Here is a 20,884-nt window from a genome sequence, read left to right on the forward strand (position 1 = left end):
TCACAATTATCTCTCTTGGAGAGTGTAGCAAATTGGAGTTGGGGGAATCTCACCTCTGCCATGCATGGTCACAATCTGGGCACAGGACCCAAATAGTGGGCAATGTGGCACTTCTTACAGTAGAGAATAAGTAACTTTATTCTTTACTTGTGTATTAAGGACCTTATTTGCATTAAATTCAGTCCACATGGGACCAAGACTTTCTGGCTTACTGAACAAAGTGGAATTGTTTCGTAGAGGGTGGAGAATTGTATTTTATCTGAAATTACCCCCTCTGCACAAAATACAAACAATTATACCCATACAAGTACCTTGTGGAAGTTGTTGCCCTCTATCTTCCTGTGGTCTCTCCCTGTTTCTCACCGTGCCTCCTCCCATTTCCTTGCACCTCTGCGTCTCCGCATATATCCCTATACTCAGAGCCGGCTCCGGTCAGTGACATGGGATGCCCAAATATGAGCATACCCATATATGGGCATCCATGCCACTGACCGGAGCCCGCTCTGTTGCGGATATGGAGAGAGACTGGGAGATTTACATCCCCTTATAATTCATATGGTGCATAGTACCGGCACGTATTGTTTTACCGGTACTGTGTACCTTCTTACTTTCACACTGGTACAGTATGTGCTGCAGTGGGACTGAGAGGGATATATTGGTAACACATAGTCATTGGTGGGGGAATTCAATCCATTTTGAAAATAGTAATGCATTGTTTTTTACTTTTTTTTTTGCAGTAATGAAGAATGAAAAAGTTCTGTTAAAATTGAATTGGACGTGAACTGGATTCAGCATTTCATCATCAACTCTGCACCAGTGTGAATTGACGTTCTTTAATGTTCTGACAAGGTACATGCAACATCTCTTCCTCTACCCCTACACCACCCTCTGCCTCTTGCCTCTCTCTCCACCTCCCTGCTAAGCGTATTAACCCATCTAATGTAATCCACATTCCTTGTCTCACTTTACTCTTCCCTTCTCACGTGCCCTCTGGAATGTCTGCTCTACGACTAACATGGTCTATTTGTACATGACCTCTTCTGCTCTCATCATCCACCACTTCTCATTCCCCTCACCCCTGTCCTACTCGATACCTCAGCTTAATTGAACTCTCTCCTCTGACATCTACCCTTATCTCTAACCTCTCCTCACTTTCTGCTTAAACTAACTATCTTGTTAACTCTTACAATGCTATCATCTCCTCCTCCCTCCTCCTCCATCATCTATATGCCCCTTCTAGGCTCTGACACACTCATCCCTCTAAGGCCGTGATTATCATGGGCACACGCTTGGTCGTCCACAGTGCGTGCGAGCGATGCAGGGCTTCCCCGTCGCCTCGGACCTCAGTGCGGGGATTGCTGGAGCGACAGGCATGCGCTAACTTTGCCTTCTGTTGCGTGCTTACTATAGACGCAGCCTAACCCATGCATTGGTTTAATTCACAAGCACGCTCTCATCACACTTCATCACATCACACTGCTGCTCTTAACACCTATGGAGGAAATCTCACAGTCTGATTTTCTACACTAAACCTTTGTCCTGTTCTGTAAAACTCTGCTCCTTTTTTTAAGGTCAAACACTACTTTTTCCTCACTCATCAACACTCCAATTTAATTCACACTGTCTTCTATGTATTTGAGTCCCACCACTGACTTTCTCCTCCCACTTAACATCCATCCTTTATTTCTCCTCAAGCCTTTGCTCACTTGAGGCAAGGTGGATGCCATCCACAAGTAGATTCGTTCTCTCCCTTCCCCCTCTCTCTTTTTCTATCTAGATCTCATTGCACTCTTGACTCCTTTTCTCCTGTCACAAAGCTGGAACCTGATCTTCTCTTCTCCCTCTACCACATGCCCTCTCAATCCTATATTCTCACTCTCACTCTCACCCACATCTTCAATTCCTCCATATCCTTTGGCTCTTTCAACTCTTCCTTTTAAGCATGCAGTGGTCACCCCTATTCTCAAAAATAACCTTGACCTTGTGTGAATTTCTAACTATCGCCCTGTATCCGTCCTACCATTTGCCTCCTAATTGCTAGAACGTCTTGTGATCTCCGTTTGATCAACATTCTTAAATCACATGCTCCTCTGGGCCCTTCACAATCTGCCTTTCCCAATGTAACCAATTATGTACATAAAGAAAATTCCCAAGGTCCATTTTACTTACTAATCCTGCTTGATCTCTCTTCTGCTTTTGATACTGTCAATCACTCTTCTCATTCATATTCTAAACTCTTTCTTCGTATCCGCAGCAAACTTATATCCTGGTTTTCATCATACTTCTCCATCACACATTCTCCATCTCTGTTGCTAACGTGTCTTTGTCTCCTGTTGTTTTGTCTGTTGGTATACCTCAGGACTCTGTTCTGGGACCTCTCTCACTACATACTATCACTAGTTGACCTTATCAACTATTTTGGCCCTTGATATCATCTCTATGCAGATGATACACACACCTATCCACCCTACCGTCACTCCTGCAATTTAGTTCCTAGTTTCGGGTGGCCTCCTGGCTATATCCTCCATGGATGACACTCTTCTGCCTTAAACCTAATGTCTAAAACTGAGCTCCTCATATTTCCCCCTAAATCTGGCCTAATATCACCTTTCTCCATCGCAGTAAACAGTACTACCATCATCCTGTCATGAAAGCACATTGCCTAGGAGTAACATTTGACTCTTCCCTTTCCATCTTCATTCACGACACTGGCTAAAGTTTGTTGATTCTTTCTCTGTAATATTTCCAAGATTTGCCCTTTTCTCTGTCAATCTACTGCTAAAACGCCAATGCATGCCCTTATCGTATGGGTTAACATACTGCTAACAGGGCTCCCTGCTTCACAACTTTCTCATTTGCAATCTATCCAAAACTCTGCTGCTTGAATAATTTCCCTTTCTCCCACAACAGTATCTGCTCATCTCCTCCTCCTTAAATCCCTCTCCTTGCTTCCCATCAAGTTTCAGATCACCTACAAAGTTCTCCTCCTTACCTTTTTGTTAAGGTTCTCTATTAGTGGTGTACCGAGTACCCGGCGTTACCCGACACATTTCCAGCTACCCGGACATTACTCGAAACCGGCCACTGAGAAGTGGACTTGGCCGGGTAATACCCGGCGTCGGGTAATGTCAGGGCAGCTGGAAATAATCTTTTATACTTACCTTTCCTAAGACATCTAGGATCAGCAGCAGCAGTCCTCTGATGTTGGCAGCATCAGAGGTGTCTTCACCTGGCGGGGGGAGCTGCAGGAATCACTTCCACAGCACCGAAGCAGGTAAGCTGTGTCTGTGAGCCTGCAGCTCCCCCGCCGGCTGAAGACACCACAGATGCTGCCACCGTCACAGGACTGCTGCTGATCCTAGATGTCACTGCCACCCGGAAGGTAAGTGCCAAACCGTGTACCCGACCGGGTAGAACCTTTCATTTTGGCCGGGTACCCGTTACCCATTTTTTTATAGTTGAGGACCCAGTCCAACACTATTCTCTATTCATCTGCTCCTTCCTACATATCATCTTTGGTCTCGTTATGCCCTTCCTCGTCTCCTAAGCTCTACTAATAACTGTCTCCATTATACTTCTTACACCTCTACTGCGCACTCGCTCTCTTGCCTGAAACCCTTTCCCATCAATTTACCTGTGAAACTCACACACACTCAGTATATGCCAACATACCCTCTTCCACCCACATTTAAGATCAACCTTAAAATTCACAACTTAAATGAAGCATTTCAATAGCTTTTACTCGTTGCTACTGTCACTCATTCAGTCACTAACTATTGTTCCCAAGAAGTGCTTTATACTACAAGTACCCACCATTAAGGACAAGCATTGTCATCTACTGCACTTGTTCCCCCACCTGTTGTCTCTCTATAAGTCTCCTTACATTTCTCTTAGATTGTAAACTACCCAGGACAGGGATTTACTTTCCTATTGTCTGTTTTTGTTTGTTGAACTTATTGTATAATAATTTCCTGTACTTTTTGGTCTCTCTTGTAAAGCGCTGAGTACACAATGGGTGGTATATAAATAGAGATATATGCAGAGTCTAGAGACAAGGCACACGTGTATAGGTAGCTACAGTTTATCCGGGACCGTATGCATCCTTGAAGTGCCTGTCCCAGTTATTTTCTATTGATTGCAATGTAGGAGTGTCTGTCCTGTCTTATTTTTTTTATTATTATTATTATTATTATTATTATTATTATTATTATTATTATTATATATACAAAGATATATACAAAGATTGTTTCCTGTCGTTAGCATGACATTGTGTGACACAGTGTGATGTCATTGATTCAGTAGATTGTGTGCAGACCGGGACTGCAGTACAGTTTCACTGACATGAATAACTTGTGTGGTAGAAGCTCTAGAAGGAGCACAGCTGTGGGAGGGAGGTGGATTTGCTTTGTATCACATGGTTTGGAGCAAGGTTCATTGTATGTATCGTCAATAATAATTATAATAATAATAATGCAATGCTTAACTTTTTTATTTCAAGAGGAAAGACTGCAGAACAGAAGTGAATATTGAAGCCATGTGTTCATTTTCTTGCAAAATAGAAAATTGAAGGACAGTTGAAGAGGAGGAAAATGACTACACAGAGACAGATAAGCAATGTGTATATTTCTCATTTAGTATTTGTCGTTTTATTGACTCCAAAAAATCCGGCTGCTAAGGGTTTCGCATTGGACATATTCACCTCTACTCCACCCCTTCCTGTGATCTGTACCATGCAGATTTTTGTTGATTCAATACATCATGAATAGAGTGTGGCTACAGTATGAAGTACTGACCCAAGGACCACATCTACTACCATTCATAACAAGAACATGTGCAGTAGCGCACTGCTGCAGTTCTATGTTATTGCTATGAAAGGTTGAGGTGGTGCAATCATATGAATCTTGAGTGGGAGGGATCCTGTTTGCATCATTTAATTTGATCTAGGCCAGTAGAGTATATAACTCTCAGTACAGGTTACATATGGCATCAGTATTAGTGATTTAAAGAACAGAAAAACAGGAGTGGAGAACAAAACCAAGTAATGTTGAAGTTACTACTTTTTACTATTTACTTGGTCAGTCTGTACTGTCTACTCCCCACACAGCTGCTAAGGGTTTCCATTTGAGATACATTCACCTTCTACTCTGCACTACTGTGCTACCCTCTATTCAGAGATGAGTTCAAGTCATGTTTACCACTCTAAATCGCTCTGCAGTCATTGATTCAGCACATCATGGGTAGAGCATGGCTATAGATACAGCAAGCTTTATTTTACCCTAATATTGCATCAAAAAATAGAATATCACTCAGTTTCCTACAGATTTACTGATGCTGATAATGCAGAATCTCACCCTCCCATCATAATACACCAGAGGAAGAAATAATCCTTGCTATATATGTACATTGTGTGACATATTGCCTCCATGACCATTGATGGCAAATACATATTCTGTATAGAGCAGCTGTGTTATGATGTAGTTGTTATTGATCATCATTGAGATATAATCACAAGAATCTTATGCAAAGGGAAACTGTCATTAGCATAGTGGGATTTCAGCCCCCAAACTTCTGTAATATTAATGCAATGTCTTACTTTTATTGCAGTGAACACCGAAGAGACGGATCTACTACAACAGCAAAATGATCATGCAGTTGACAATATGTTGTTCTGGTAATGTGCACAATTATTATGTATGGGCTCCACACCACAGTGCTGGACATATTTTGTTAACTTCAACACTACCCCTACCATGGAGATGTCTTCCTGTGATTGGTGTTACTGATTCAGTACATCATATGCACAGTGTGGCTATTATATGATGGATTGATTTAATGAACCCACCAAACACTGATGACATCTGTATCATCTTCTGTAAAGTGCATCTACAGCAGGATATTATCAGCATTTGGGGTGATATAATCAGAGGCATCTATGTGCTTTTGTGCTGGGTAAAGTCCTCCAGCTGAACCGCCCCCCGCCCCCCACCCCCCTACACCTCCTGCCACACAGGCAAACTTACTTACACACACAGCACACTTACTTATGCACACTGACACTTGGCATACCTACACACACACACCCCACAGCCACTGGCATGCATGCAGAGTCCTGGGCATGCAGGATGGGCATGCAGAGTACAGAATATCTCCACCTTGCTCTGGCCCGTACTCTTGGCCTACCCCCAGCATCTGTCACCCACAACCTCTTTTCCCTCCCTGTAAATTGCTGCACTAACACACCTTGGTCAGCGCTGCAACCGATCACAGCACCGGATCATGTCACTGTGATAGGAAGCAGTGCTAATTGACCGGTCAATCAATGCCACGTGGCAACATACGCACCAAAAGAGATTTCCATGCCCCCTGACAGGCTACTCCCTGGGCAGTGACCCTGCTCATCTTCCACCTCTGATCACAATATTCTCTCTTGGAGAGTGTAGCAAATTGGAGTTGGGGGAATTTCACCTCTGCAGTGCATGTAGAGTCCTGTATGCAGAGTACAGAAAGTCTCCACCTTAGTCTGGCCCGTACTCTTGGCCTACCCACAGCATCTGTCACCCACAAATAATACATACACTAATACTCCCCACAATACACACTTTAATACCTCCTCAATAATAATCTCCCCAATAATATTATAGTCTTAAACACAATATACACAATACCCCCTAACACAAGATACCCAATCTAACACTCTCCTCTGCACCTCAACATAATATACACACTATAATACCCTACACACAATATAATACTCCCACACACACACAATATACACACTATCCTCCTACCGCCATAAAACACAACCAATAATACACACACACTTTGTGGATGTTGGGACCAGCTCCTTGCATGCACCAGTGAAAGAGAGAGGCCTGCCATCCGTGCCTCCCTCCGTTTCCCATCTTCTCCCTGTCTCTCTCCCTCCCTTTCTTTGCATCTCCCTGCATCTTTGCGTATACCCAGTCAGTGACGGCTCCGGTCACGTGATGCCTTAATATGGGCTTATCCATATATCTGTTGCAGAGATGGAGAGAGACCTGGAGATTTTACATTTCCTTATAATTCATATTGGTACTTAGTACGGGCACTTATTGTTTTATCAGTACTGGGTACCTGACCGTACTGGCCTACGAGTGAGAAGGCAATATTGGCATCACACAGTTACTGTTGAATATGTCATTCAATCCATTTTGAAAATAGTAATGCAATGTGGTTTTGTTTTGTTTGCTTTTTGCAGTAATGAAGAATGAAAAAGTTATATTAAAATTAAATTGGAGGGGAACTGGATTCAGCATTTCTTCATGAACTCTGCACTTGTGAGCATTGACCTTCTTGAGTGCCCTGACAGGTACACGCAACTTTAAGACTATAATCTTCATCAACTGCTGTGCAAGCTTTCGTGCTATACCTCCCCCTCCGGTTTTGATTTATACATTTGCTCTCTCAATTCATGTCCTCTAATATCTGGAGGCTCTCTCCTAGCATTTCTCTCTACCACAGCACGTCATCCCAATGTAACCTCTCTTGTTCTTTCTGTTTACTGTTTCCTCACTGCTCTGTAAAACTTTTCTAATTTCTCTAACTTCCACACTCCTGCTTTTATCCACATGTTCTATACACTTTCCTTCCCCTACCTTTGCATGTGTCTACACAAAGCACCATTTGTACAGACCTCTATTGCAGCTATTTCTGCACTGCTCAATGAAATGCTCTCCTGCACATCCTATTCTCTTCCACCTTCCCTCATTCTCTACGCCCCCTCTCAAAGCCCCCTCTCTCTATGTCTCCTCTCTCTACGCCTATCTGTCTCATTCTCTTGACGCCCTTCTCTCTCTACATATCCCTATCTCTGTCTCTCTCTACACCTATCTCTGTGTCTCCTTCTATGCTCGCTGATGTTGGGGGATATCTCTTATAATCTTGGACCGGCTCATATACACATCAGGCCTCCCTACTAAGAGTGTTAACCTATCTAATGTAATCCACATTCCTTTCCTTACTTTTCTCTTCCCTTCTCCTGTGCCCTCTGGAATGTCCACTCTTACTAACAAGGCTCTAGTTGTACATAACCTCTTCTGCTCTCATCAGTCACAATCAGTCATTCCCCTCACTGCATCTTACCTGTCCCACTGATTTGCCTCTGCTTAATTAAACTCTCCTCTGACATCTACTCTAACCTCTCTTCTCTCTTCTCTCTCTCTCTTTCTGCTTAAACTAACAATCTTATTAACTCTTACAATGCTATCCTCCTATCTATATGCCCCCTATAGGCTCTGACACACTCATCCCTCTAACCCACACCTTTGGCTAAATTCCCAAACACACTCATCACACTTCCACTCGCTGTTCTTAATACCTACGGAGGAAATCTCACACTTTGTTTGATTTTTCTACAGTAAAAATGTCTCCTGTCCTGTATAAAGCTGCTCTCTAGGGCTAAATACACTACTTTTTTCCACACTCATCAACACTCAAATTTAATTTACGCTGTTTTTTTCTCTGTATTTGACTCCCTCCACTGACCTTCTCCTCCCACTTGCCATCCTTCCTACACTTTTCCTCAAGCATTTGACTACTTCAGAGGCAAGGTGGATGCCACCCAAAAGGAGATTCCTTCTGTCCCTTCCCCCTTCTCTCCTTCTACCCAAATCTCCTTCTGCACTTGACTCCTTTTCTTCTCTTACAGAGCTGGAAGCTAATCATCTTCTATTCTCCCTCTACCACATGCCCTCTAGATCGTATCCCCTCACACCTTACTGCATCTCTTAGTCCCCACTCTCACCCACATCTTCAATTTCTCCCTATTCTTTGGATTTTTGCCCTCTTACTTTAAGCCTGTAGCGGTCACCCTTTTGTCAGAAACAAACTACACCCTATGTGCCTTACTAACTACCGCTCTGTATCCCTCATGCTGTTTGCCTTCTAATTGCTAGTGTCAACATTCTTAAATCACATGCCCTCCTGGATCCTTTACAACCTGCCTTTCGTACAGCACGTTCTACAGACTGTGCTTAAAGCTAATTCCCAAGGTTTTTCCCTACTAATCCTACTTGATCTATCGGCTGCGTTTGATGCTCTCAATCACTCTCCTCCTTCATATTCTAAACTCTCTCTTGGTATCAGTAACAAAGTTCTATCCTGGTTTTCATCATAACTTTCCTGTCACACATTCTCCATCTCTGTTGCTAACATGTCTTCGTCTTCTATTGATCTGTCTGTGGGTATACATCAGGTCTCTGTTCTGAGATCTCTCTTTCTCTCTACATACTATCATTTGGTGACTTCATCAATGCTTTTGGCCTTAGATATAATCTCTATGCGGATGATACACACACAAATCTATCCACCCCTGTTCTCACTCCTGCAATCCAGTCCCTACTCTTGGGTTGTCTCCTGGCTATATGCTCATGGATGGCACTCCACTGCCTTAAACTTAATGTCTAAAACTGGGCTCATATTATCCCCTTTCTCCATCACAGTAAACAGTACTACCATCTATCTTGTCATCAAACATGTTGCATAGGAGTAACATTTGGCTCTTCAATTCCATCTCCATTCACATGCACGGCTATGGGTAAAATGTGTTGCCTCTTTCTCTGTAATATTGCCAAGATCTTCCCTTTCCCCTCTCAACCTACTGCTAAAACTCCAATGTATACTGTTATCCTATAGGTTATTTTAACATACTACTAACAGGCCTCCATGCTTCACAACTTTCTCCTATGCAAAACTCTGCTGCTTGAATTATCTCACTTTCTTCCACAACAGTCTCTGCTCATCTCCTTAAATCCCTGTCCTGGCATCCCATCAAGTTTTTGTATCACCTACAAAGTTCTCCTCCTTACCTTTTTGTTAAGGCTCTCCATTAATCTGCTCCTTCTTGCATATCATCTTTGATCTCTCGTTATGCCCTTGCTTGTCTCTTGCACTATAACCATAACTGTCTCCTGTAAACTTCTTTCACCTCTACTGTTCTCTCACTTGCCTGAAACCATTTTCCATCACTGCACCGTACATGTGAAACTTCCTCACACTCAGTATATGCCAACATAACCTCTTCCACCCACATGTAAGACCAATCTTAAAATTCACGACTTAAATCAAGCATTTCAAAAACTTTGACTCGTGGCTACTGTCCCACACCCACAGTCACTGCTAACAACTATTGTTCCCAAGATGTGCTTTCTACTAATTGTACCCACCATTAAGGACAAGCATTGTCATCTACTGCACTTCTTCCCCCAACTGCTGCCTCTCTTTAAGTCTTCTAACATTTCTATTAGATTGTAAAGTTCCCAGGGCAAGGATTTACTTTCCTATAATCTGTTTTTATTTGTCGCACTTATTTTTTAATTATTTTTCCCCTCTCCCCTAATGATATACATATAGGTTTTCCTGTCATTTGCATGACAGAGTTATTATGGTTAACTATTGCATCATGTAGACTGCCTTTTCAGTGTGATGTAATTGATTCAGTACTTTGTGTGCAGACTGTGACTGCAGTACAGTGTCACGAACATTAATGACTTGTGTGGTAGAAGCTCTAGAAGGAACACAGCTATGGGAGGGAGGTGGATTTACTTTGGATCACATGGTTTGGCGCAAGGTTCATTGTATGTATGATCATAACCATGCAATGCTTAACTTTTATTTCAGGAGGGAAGAACAGTGAATATTGAAGCCATGTGTTTCTTTTCTGTCAGAAGAGAAATTTTGAAAGACAGTTGAAGAGGAGGAAAATGACTACACAGAGACAGATAAGCAATGTGTATATTTCTCATTTAGTATTTGTCGTTTTGTTGACTCCACACAATCCAGCTGCTAAGGGTTTCGCATTGGACATATTCCCCTCTACTCTACCCTTCCTGTGATCTGTACCATGCAGGTTTTTGTTGATTCAATACATCATGAGTAGAGTGTGGCTGCTGTATGAAGTATTGACCCAAGGACCACATCTACTACCATTCATAACAAGAACATGTGCAGTAGCGCACTGCTGTAGTTCTATGTGTTTTATTAAAGGTTGAAGTGGTGCAATCATATGAATCTGGAGTGGGATGAATCCTGTTTGCATCATATGGTTTCATCTAGGCCAGTAGAGTATATCTCTCAGTACAGGTTACACATGGCATCAGTAGTAGTGATTTAAAGAACAGAAAAAACAAGAGAAACTTCAATGTTGATAACAAAGCCAAGTAATGTTGAAGATACTCCTTTAACTATTTATTTGATCAGTCTGTACTGTCTACTCCCCACACAGCTACTAAGTCTTCCATTTGAGATACATTCACCTCCTACTCTGCACTGCTGTTCTGTCCTCTATTCAGAGATGAGTTCCAGTCATGTTTACCACTCTGAATCACTCTGCAGTCATTGATTCAGCACATCATGGGTAGAGCATGGCTACAGATACAGTAAGCTTTATTTTACCGGCTGATCATCCATAATATTGCATTAAAACATAGAATATTACTCAGTTTCCAAAAGATTCAGTGATGCTAATAATGCAGAATCTTACAACACATCCCATCATAATGCACCAGAGGAAGAAATAATCCTTGCTACACTACCGACACGTTTTATTGAAGCACGGCTAGCACCGCAAGCCGGGGGATGCCCCGGCGTGCTAGCCGCACTCCCTCAGCGTGCCGCGCATCACCGATGCACGGTCACGCGTCATCGGGTGCCTGCGCCCCCTGCACGCGCGTCCAGGGCTCCCCGAGGGAGCACTGGTGTCCCGCGATGTGGGGGACAGCGGCAGGGGGTTCCGGGGGACCCGACGGACCCGGCAGCGGAAGGGAGAAAGCCCCGATCGGAGGGCGCTCCGCTGCTTCGGCGTGCGCCCGGCACCCTCCGGCGCGTGCCAGGTTACTGCTGCGGCCAAGAACGGGCAAATGCTCGAATAAACTCGGCCGCAGCAGTATATCTGTACATTGTGTGACGTTTGGCCTCCATGACCATTGATAGCAAATACATATTTTGTATTGAGCGGCTGTGTTATGATGTAGTTGTTATTGATCATCATTGAGATATAATCACAAGAATCTTATGCAAAGGGAAAATGTCTGCAGCATAGTGGGATTTCAGCTCCCAAACTTCTGTAATATTAATGCAATGTCTTACTTTTATTGCAGTGAACACTGAAGAGACGGATCTACGACAACACTGCACAGGACAAGAGCAAACACTACAAGCAGCAAAATGATCTTGCAGTTGCAAGTATGTTCTGTAATGTGCACAATTATTATTTATGGGCTACACACCACAGTGCTGGACATATTCTGTTAACTTCTACCCCTACCATGGAGATGTCTTCCTGTGATTGATTCAGTACATCATATGCACAGTGTGGCTATGATATGATGGATGGATTTAATGAACCCACCACCCACTGACATCTGCATCATCTTCTGTAAAGTGCAGCAGGATATTATCAGCATTTGGGGTGGTATAATCTGGGGCATCTATGTGCTTTTGTGCCTGGATAAGTTCCTCCAGCTGAACCACCCCCCTATACCTGCCACACAGGCATACTTACAGAGCACACTTACTTATGCACACTGACACTTGGAATACACACACACACACACACACACACACAGACACTGTCATGCATGCAGTGTCCTGTATGCAGAGTACAGAAAGTCTCCACCTTACTCTGGCCCGTACTCATGGCCTATCCCCAGCATCTGTCATCCACAACCTCTGTTCCCTCCCTGTAAAGTGCTGCACTAACACACCTGGGTCAGCGCTGCAGCTGATCACAGTGCCGGATCATGATGTCAATGGGATAGGCAGCAGAGCTGATTGACAAGTCAATCAATGCAGCTCCGCAATATATGCACCAAAAGAGATTTCTGTACCCCCTGTCAGGCTACTCCCTGGGCAGCGACCCTTCTCACCCCTCTCATTCCACCTCTGATCACAATAATCTCTCTTGGAGTGTGTAGCAAATTGGAGTTGGGGGAATCTCACCTCTGTAGTGCATGGTCACAATCTGGGCACTGTACCCAAATATTGGGCAATGTGGCACGTCTTACAGTAGAGAATAGAATAAGTAACTATATTCTTTACTTGTGTATTAAGGAACTTATTTGCAATAAAAATTCAATCCACCTGGGACCAAGACTTTCTGGTTTTCTGAACAAAGTGGAATTGTTTTCCTATAATTTTATATTCTCTGAAATGTAACATCACAATAAAGTACTCCTATTTTTTTCCTTTGTGCTTTTTTATGGACTATTCCTTTATGTATTTCACTTAATGGGACTAATTACCTTACGATTAGATTTCACTTGTATTTTCTTGGGTTACTCTTTGGAATTTCTCTCTGTGTTCATTTATACTATCTTATTTAGAGCAGTCTTTGCCATTGGACCCCATTTCTTGCCAGAGAGATCTGTAACACAGAGTATTGAAGAGAGTACAGAACAGCGGTGAAGTAGATTTTTATGCTTCTAGGCAGCCTCCCTTCTCACCATGTATTCTGCCCCCGACGGTCTCTTGCACTGCTCCCTCCTACACCCACTCTCCTCACTCTTCCCTCCCCTCCCCGCTATCACTCAATGACCCCCTCTCATTCAATCCTGCTCCCTTACTCCCCCCTCACTCATTCTTCCTTCTGCACACACAATCCTCCCGAATATCACTCCCAAACAACACACACACTAATTCTCCCCACAATACACACTATAATACCTCCTTGTGACGATAGCTTCCACAGGCTTATTAATATTACACAAAAATAATTGGGTTTGAACTGAACGAGGCTTAAGATATAATAAATTGTATTTATTCCTTAGAATATAGGTGAACACAACAGATAATACAGTAACGAACAAGAAGTACACTTACTTAAGGGTTGGGGAATGAGAAGTATGATGTAGCATTTCTTTCAGCAGTGAGGAAATCATTCAGGTGATATCAGGTAACCATATCAGCAAACGAAGACAAAGGATATATGGGTGGACAGCAGTTTATAAACCATTCTCCTTCTATTCTTAACCTTAAGCACAGGGGATTGGTTTACAATTACCTCCAGCCACTCACTAACGTGGGAAAGCATTCTGACCCATGCCCCCCTGCTAGTTGGCACATGCGCAGTAGAACTCTGGGGGTCTCATTTCTGAAGCCCCACATTTACGTCAGGAATGCCAGACAGTCTACCATTTGGAGTTCTGGCAGGAAAACCTTTGTTGAAAGGTGTTAACTGGAACACTTAAGACCTGCCCTGGTTTGGGCTTCGGATAAACAGTGAGGGTGATAAAACTCTTTGAACAGCACTTAAATCCTAGACATAGCGGCGTCCCCAGGGCCATCTGCTACCTTATGGCCCAAAAGAATCTCTTCTGGGTCTTTGTCCATACCTTAAGATACACTATTAAGCATAAAACATAAACGTATTAAAATATCCGGTTCCGTTAGGTTTAGCAGGTCCAAACTTCCCAGTTTGCATTGCCAGAACTGGGACACCATATGGTCCAAAAAGCGACTTGCTACGACCTAAGAAACCGGAGTTACACCAATGCACATTAAATCATTTTAATACAAAAATCTCCATTGAAAAAGAAATCTCAGCTTTTCACTAAATCCCCATTGAAAACAACGGGCAGCTCCGCCATAGACTTTCAATGGTAAATCGCCGCCATTGAAGTCAATGGGGGTTTTCTGCCATTGAAGTTTATGGGAAAAGTCCCGAACTTCAAGGGGGTCCATACTCCGTCGGGTTGGTCCAAGCGGGTCAAGGATGGTTCTGCAGCGATGCCGGAGCAGTGGCTACAGATACCCCAAACCCTGATCCGCTGAACCCTCCGGAACCGGAGATATGGATTCCTAAAATTCAGCATTTCTCACTTAGTCATTTTTCTGAGCCGTTTCTGCCGCCGCCGGCAAAGCCTATGGCGCGACCCGCTCTATCTGGTTCGACCCTTATCGGGGGTCCAGGATTCGGGGACCCGGTGGTGGTCGAGTGGGGGGACGCTTAGGAACTAGGGGCAAAAAGAATTTTATCCCTAGGTGCCCTAAAACAGTTTATTTCCCCGCTAATTGACGTTGAACTTGACCCAGTGATTTTAGCTCTTTTGAAGGACATTGTATCCGCTTTGCGGTTTGCGGTCTGGACGGCAGCCAACTAGGTTACCTCGAGGCATCTCCATTGAAGTCAATGAGCCCATTGACTTTCAATGGGAAACCGCCGCTCTCCCTCTCGGACGCCACCTGCTGGTCACTACAGGAAACAGGACGAAAACAGCACAAATTCCTATTGAAATGCATTGAGCCCTAATGGCGGCCAATGGGGACCTGCAAAATGGTGCCCGAAAAGGCGGGAAACTTACACAAAGAGCTATAATCATTAAAGAATTATTAACCCTTGTGCTCCCGGATGGATTCTAGTGTGTGTGTGATGCAAACACTGAGTAACCAGACATTACAATGGAACAGGGGAAAATACATTTACATGTCATAACAAGGGTTACATCACATTTCTGGACCTCAGCCCAGTTAACCCCTTGTCTCCCTGGTGCGGTCAGGGGTGGCCAAATGGGGTGCAACCCCTTTAATACCGGGCCACCCCCTCTCTCCCTCTACACCTCCCCTTCTTAATGCGTGTCCTGTGGCCCACTGGCCCTGACGGGGACTGGGGCACTGCTGGCACCATTAATGAATTCAGTCTCAGAGGGATAGTCCTGGCGTGAAAGTCCATCAGCATTGCTGTTTTCACTACCCTTTTTGTGCTGAATGGTGAATTCAAATTCTTGCAAAGCCAAGCTCCATCTCAGCAGTTTGGCATTTTCCCCTGATACCCTCTGTAGCCAGCTCAGGGGATTGTGGTCGGTAATGACCGTGAAAGCCCTCCCATAGACATAGGGCTGGAGCTTTTTGAGTGCCCACACAATGGCCAAGCACTCCTTTTCAATGGTGGCATATGCCACCTCCCTGGGGAGCAGTTTGCGACTGAGATACACCACAGGGTGCTCTTTGCCGTCGTCCCCCACCTGGCTCAACACAGCCCCCACACCAAAGTCTGAGGCATCAGTCTGAATAAGAAAATGCTTGGTATAATCTGGGGCAGCCAGGATGGGGGCCTCAGCAAGCGCAGCTTTCAGTGCCTGGAAAGCAGTTTCACAGGCAGGAGACCAGGTAATAAGCACAGGCAGTTGCTTCTTAGTCAGATCAGTCAGGGGTTTGGCCACGGCGCTGTACTGTGGGACAAATTTCCTGTAGTACCCTGCGGTGCCCAAAAAGGCCATGACCTGTTTCTTGGTTTTTGGAACAGGCCACTGAACTATGGCTTCTACTGCACCGACACACTTTATTCGAGCAAATACCCAGTATGTACCTGGCAGATACCTGGAATGCGCCGCTCCTCACCTCTGACAAGCCCCGTTGTGTTTGCCTTCCCAGCCTGGGTTCATGCCTGGCTGACGGGCGGCTAATCTGTTAAATGATAATGATAAGGATTTAATAGGCTGTAATGCTTCGCGTGTCTACCAGATGGCATAAATTCATGAATTGTAATGCAGTATATATATATATACTGTGCAGTATTGCAGCCAGTGGGAATAAAATGCTTAAATCCCTGCATGGAAAATACCTCAATGCACTCGGGCAGAAAACAGTAACAAACCTCAATACACCCGGGTATACCCGAATTCGTGGGACTAGCCAAGCTCGAATAAAGTGTGTCGCCAGTGTACCTTGGCTGGCTCTGGCTTGAAATGCCCTCCACCCACCCTGTGCCCTAAGTACAGGACTTCTGCCATACCTACCATACACTTAGTGGGTTTTAAGGTAAGCCCAGCCTCCCTGATTCTATCCAGCACCGCAGCTACATGTCCTATGTGGGATTCCCAGGAATTACTAAAGACAGCAATGTCATCTAAGTAAGCCCTGGCATAGCTCTGCATCCCTTCCAGTAACCTATTGACCAGGCGTTGGAAGGTAGCCGGGGCATTCTTCATCCCAAATGGCATCACCAAAAACTCATAGAGGCCACTTGGAGTGATGAATGCTGACTTCTCCCTAGCCTCCAGGGTCAGGGGAATCTGCCAGTAGCCTTTGCTCAGATCCATGGTGGTCAGATACTTTGCCCCCGCGAGTTCATCTAGTAACTCATCCATGCGGGGCATGGGGTAAGCATCTGACACCGTCCCAGCATTGAGCAACCGGTAGTCCACACAAAACCGGGTGGTTTTGTCCTTCTTAGGCACTAGGACTACTGGACTTGCCCAAGGGCTCTGGGACGGAGTAATTACCCCTAGGGTCAGCATCTCCTCAATCTCTCTCTCCATACTTGTCTTGACCTCTGCTGACACTCTATAAGCGTGCTTATGCAGAGGCTGCAGGTCCCCTGTGTGTACTGGGTGTTTGGTGAGATGTGTGGTCCCTGGCATGTCAGTGAAGAGGGCGCTATACTGAGCTAGCATGTCCCTGGCTTCTCCCTTCTGCCTAGCACTCAACTGTGCCCCGATCTCTACCTGCTCAACAGTGTTTCCTTGCTTTGCCTCCCCTAGGAGATCAGGCAGAGCATTGCTCGCCGGATCCTCCAGCAGTGGGCTACAAATGGCCATTACTGCTCCCATACTCGGTGCTCTGTATTCCTTTAACATATTAATGTGATATGTCTTGTGCCTCTCAGGCGCTACCTGTACAACATAGTTGCACTCATTCACCTTTCGGATAACCGGGTACGGTCCCGACCAGGCAGCCATCAGCTTGTTCTCCCGAGTGGGTTTGAGAACAAGCACCTGCTGTCCTGGGATGAATTCTCTGCTACGGGCCTGCTGGTCATACCATTGCTTCTGCTTGGTCTGAGCAGCCCTGAGGTGGTCCTGGGCCACCCCCATAAGCATCTCTAAACGGTCTCTGAGATCTACTACATACTGGATCACTGAAGCATCAGTAGCAGTAGTCTCCCCCTCCCATCCCTCACGGAAGAGGTCCAGAGGTCCACGTACCCTGCGGCCATATAGTAGCTCGAAGGGGGAGAAGCCTGTAGATTCTTGCGGTACCTCTCGGTATGCAAACAGCAAGTGCTGCAGGTGAATCTCCCAGTCTTTCCCCTCCGCCTCTATAAAGGTCCGAAGCATCTGCTTCAGGGTACCATTAAACCTCTCACATAATCCGTTTGTTTGGGGATGGTAAGGGGTAGTGCGCTGGTGCTGTACACCGCAGGCATCCCAGAGACAATGTAACAGTTCACTCATGAACTGCGACCCCTGATCAGTTAGGATCTCACTAGGGAAACCTACCCTAGCAAAAATGTTCAGCAAAGCTGCTGCCACTGTCTTGGCACTTATGGTGCCCAGCGCTACCGCCTCAGGGTACCGGGTGGCAAAATCCACCACCGTGAGGATGTAGCGCTTCCCTGACCTGCTAGGAATCATGAGGGGTCCTATCAGGTCCATCGCTACCTTCTGGAAGGGTTCCCCTATTATCGGTAGGGGTCTCAGGGGTGCCTTCACACGGTCGCCCGCCTTACCTACTCACTGGCAGGCATCACAGGAGCGGCAGAAATCAGCCGCATCCCTGGATGCCCCCGGCCAGAAATAACGCTGCAATAACCGGGCTCGCGTTCTGGTGACCCCCTGATGTCCCGCTAACGGAATAGAGTGAGCTACCCGTAACAATTGCTGTCGGTACCCCTGGGGTACTACTAGCTGTCGCTTACCGGTCAATCCCTTCTCTATTCTCGGGTTCCCTTCTTCTCTGTATAGGAGTCCCTTATGCCATAGGCAGCGCTCAGTGCCCTCCCCTGCCTGAGATTCGGACGCCCGAAGTCTCACGCCGGCCAGGGTAGGGTCTGCCTTCACTGCCTCCCTAAACTGGGCTCCTAAATCTGCCCCCCCCCCAGTCATGTCATTGTCAGGGGAAGGGGACACGGTAAGGGGGAACAGTAAGTCAGCCTGTGGTTGCAACTGATCCTGGCTTACCTCCCTGGGCTCCTCTGTGCCCTCCGCTAACGTTGGTCCCAAAGGCTGGGGGACTGGGGTGGCCACCGCCGACATTGCTGCGGTCTGGCTCCGGGTAACCGCCGCCACTGCAGCGGGCTGGGGCACACGGTCGTAGGTGCAGGTCATCGGTCCCAGGTCATTGCCCAAAAGAATTTCAGCATCCAAACCTGGTAAAACCCCCACCTCCCGCACACCCTTGCCCACCCCCCAATCCAAAAAAATGCGGGCCACCTGCAGGAAACGTGGCTCTCCGTCAGCCACAGTGATCTGTATCCCAGGGCCTGGGATCAATTCCTCTGGCCGGACCATATCAGGTCGGACCAGGGTCACTGCAGCTCCTGAATCAAGTAAGCCAACTGCTTGCCGGTCACCGACTGTGACCGGGGTGAGATGCTTGCTCCTGCCGTCCGTCTGCTGCAGGTCTGCGCTGTGATGTCCTCCGCTCCTGGCTGTAGGCACTGAAGAAACCGGGGTAGGGGTGACATGGGACGTCTCGCTGGGAGTTGTTTCCATGACCGGTCCTGGTTCTTTGGTGGAAGCCACCCGCACGCGGGCTACCGGCTTTGCAGCTGGGGTGCGTTGCCCTCGATAGGGTCCGTTGGAACGCAGGGGTTCCGGGCAATCTGGTCTGATGTGACCAGTGCTGTTGCAATTGTAGCACCGGCGCTCATGCCGGAGCTCTCCCGCCTTCTGTGACACGCTGCCCGCAGGCGGCTTTTGGGTCCACTGGGGGGTACTCACAGCTTTCTTGGCCGGCGCAGGTGGGGTTACCGCTTTGGCTGGTACCTTGGCGGTCATCTGGGACCGGCTGACCACATAGTCATCTGCCATCCTCGCCGCCTCGGTGTAGGTCTTGGGCTTTTTATCATACACAAAAGCCCTCACCGCCGGCGGGCACTGCTGCATGAGCTGCTCCTGAAAGATGAGGTCCAGCAGGCGTTGGTAAGTCTTGGCCTCAGAGCCCTCCACCCAGTGTAACCCATACAAAGCCATGCGGGTCACATAAGTGACATAGGTCTCCTGAGGGTGCCTCTCCTCCAGCCGGAACTTACCCCGGTAAGCTTCAGGGGTAAAACCATGCTGAAACAGCAAAAGTTCTTTCAGGTGGTCATAGTCATCAGCAAACTCCTCTGTAAGCGCCATCAAAGTCTGTTTAGCCAAGCCGGAGAGTAGCGGGTCCAGGCGTGCAACCCTATGCTGGGGAAGCACCCCGTACCGCCGGCACTGCGTTTCAAAGTTCCTTAGAAACATGTCAATCCGATCAGTGCCCTCCACATACTTGGTGAGACTGTGCTTGTCCAGTTGGAGTCCATCTCTGGGGGGTCGGACCGGGGGGCAATAAGCGGGTCTGTTCATTGCCATAGAGATAAACGTTAGGGTTAGGGTTAGGGTTAGGGTTATAGGGGAATACGAAAATTTAGGTATGTGACTCATTTGGGAACTAACCAATCAGAGAAGAGTTAGGGTTGAAAGTTAGGGTTGAAAGTTAGGGTTGAAAGTTAGGGTTGACACTTAGGATTATTTTTCTATTTTTGTTTGGCCCAGGGTTATAGGGGAATACGAAAATTTAGGTATGTGACTCATTTGGGTACTAACCAATCAGAGAAGAGTTAGGGTTGAAAGTTAGGGTTGAAAGTTAGGGTTGAAAGTTAGGGTTGACACTTAGGATTATTTTTCTATTTTTGTTTGGCCCAGGGTTATAGGGGAATACGAAAATTTAGGGTTAGGGTTAGGGTTAGGGTTAGGGTTAGGGTTATAGGGGAATACGAAAATTTAGGTATGTGACTCATTTGGGTACTAACCAATCAGAGAAGAGTTAGGGTTGAAAGTTAGGGTTGAAAGTTAGGGTTGAAAGTTAGGGTTGAAAGTTAGGGTTGACACTTAGGGTTAGGGTTAGGGTTAGGGTTAGGGTTAGGGTTATAGGGGAATAC

At 46.0% G+C, this 20,884-nt stretch overlaps 1 long non-coding RNA gene across 1 annotated transcript; it reads left to right on the forward strand.

The window, feature by feature from the left end:
• Positions 1-746: 746 nt before the first annotated feature.
• On the forward strand, positions 747-13,220 carry LOC142475284 (uncharacterized). Its single transcript, XR_012790856.1, has 6 exons — positions 747-849; positions 4,499-4,616; positions 5,605-5,671; positions 7,238-7,348; positions 10,657-10,766; positions 12,135-13,220. It is a non-coding gene; the product is annotated as an uncharacterized LOC142475284 (long non-coding RNA).
• The last annotated feature ends 7,664 nt before the right edge of the window (positions 13,221-20,884 follow it).

Source organism: Ascaphus truei, unplaced genomic scaffold (genome assembly GCF_040206685.1).
Source record: "Ascaphus truei isolate aAscTru1 unplaced genomic scaffold, aAscTru1.hap1 HAP1_SCAFFOLD_1130, whole genome shotgun sequence".
In the NCBI taxonomy this organism is placed as follows: Eukaryota; Metazoa; Chordata; class Amphibia; order Anura; family Ascaphidae; genus Ascaphus; species Ascaphus truei.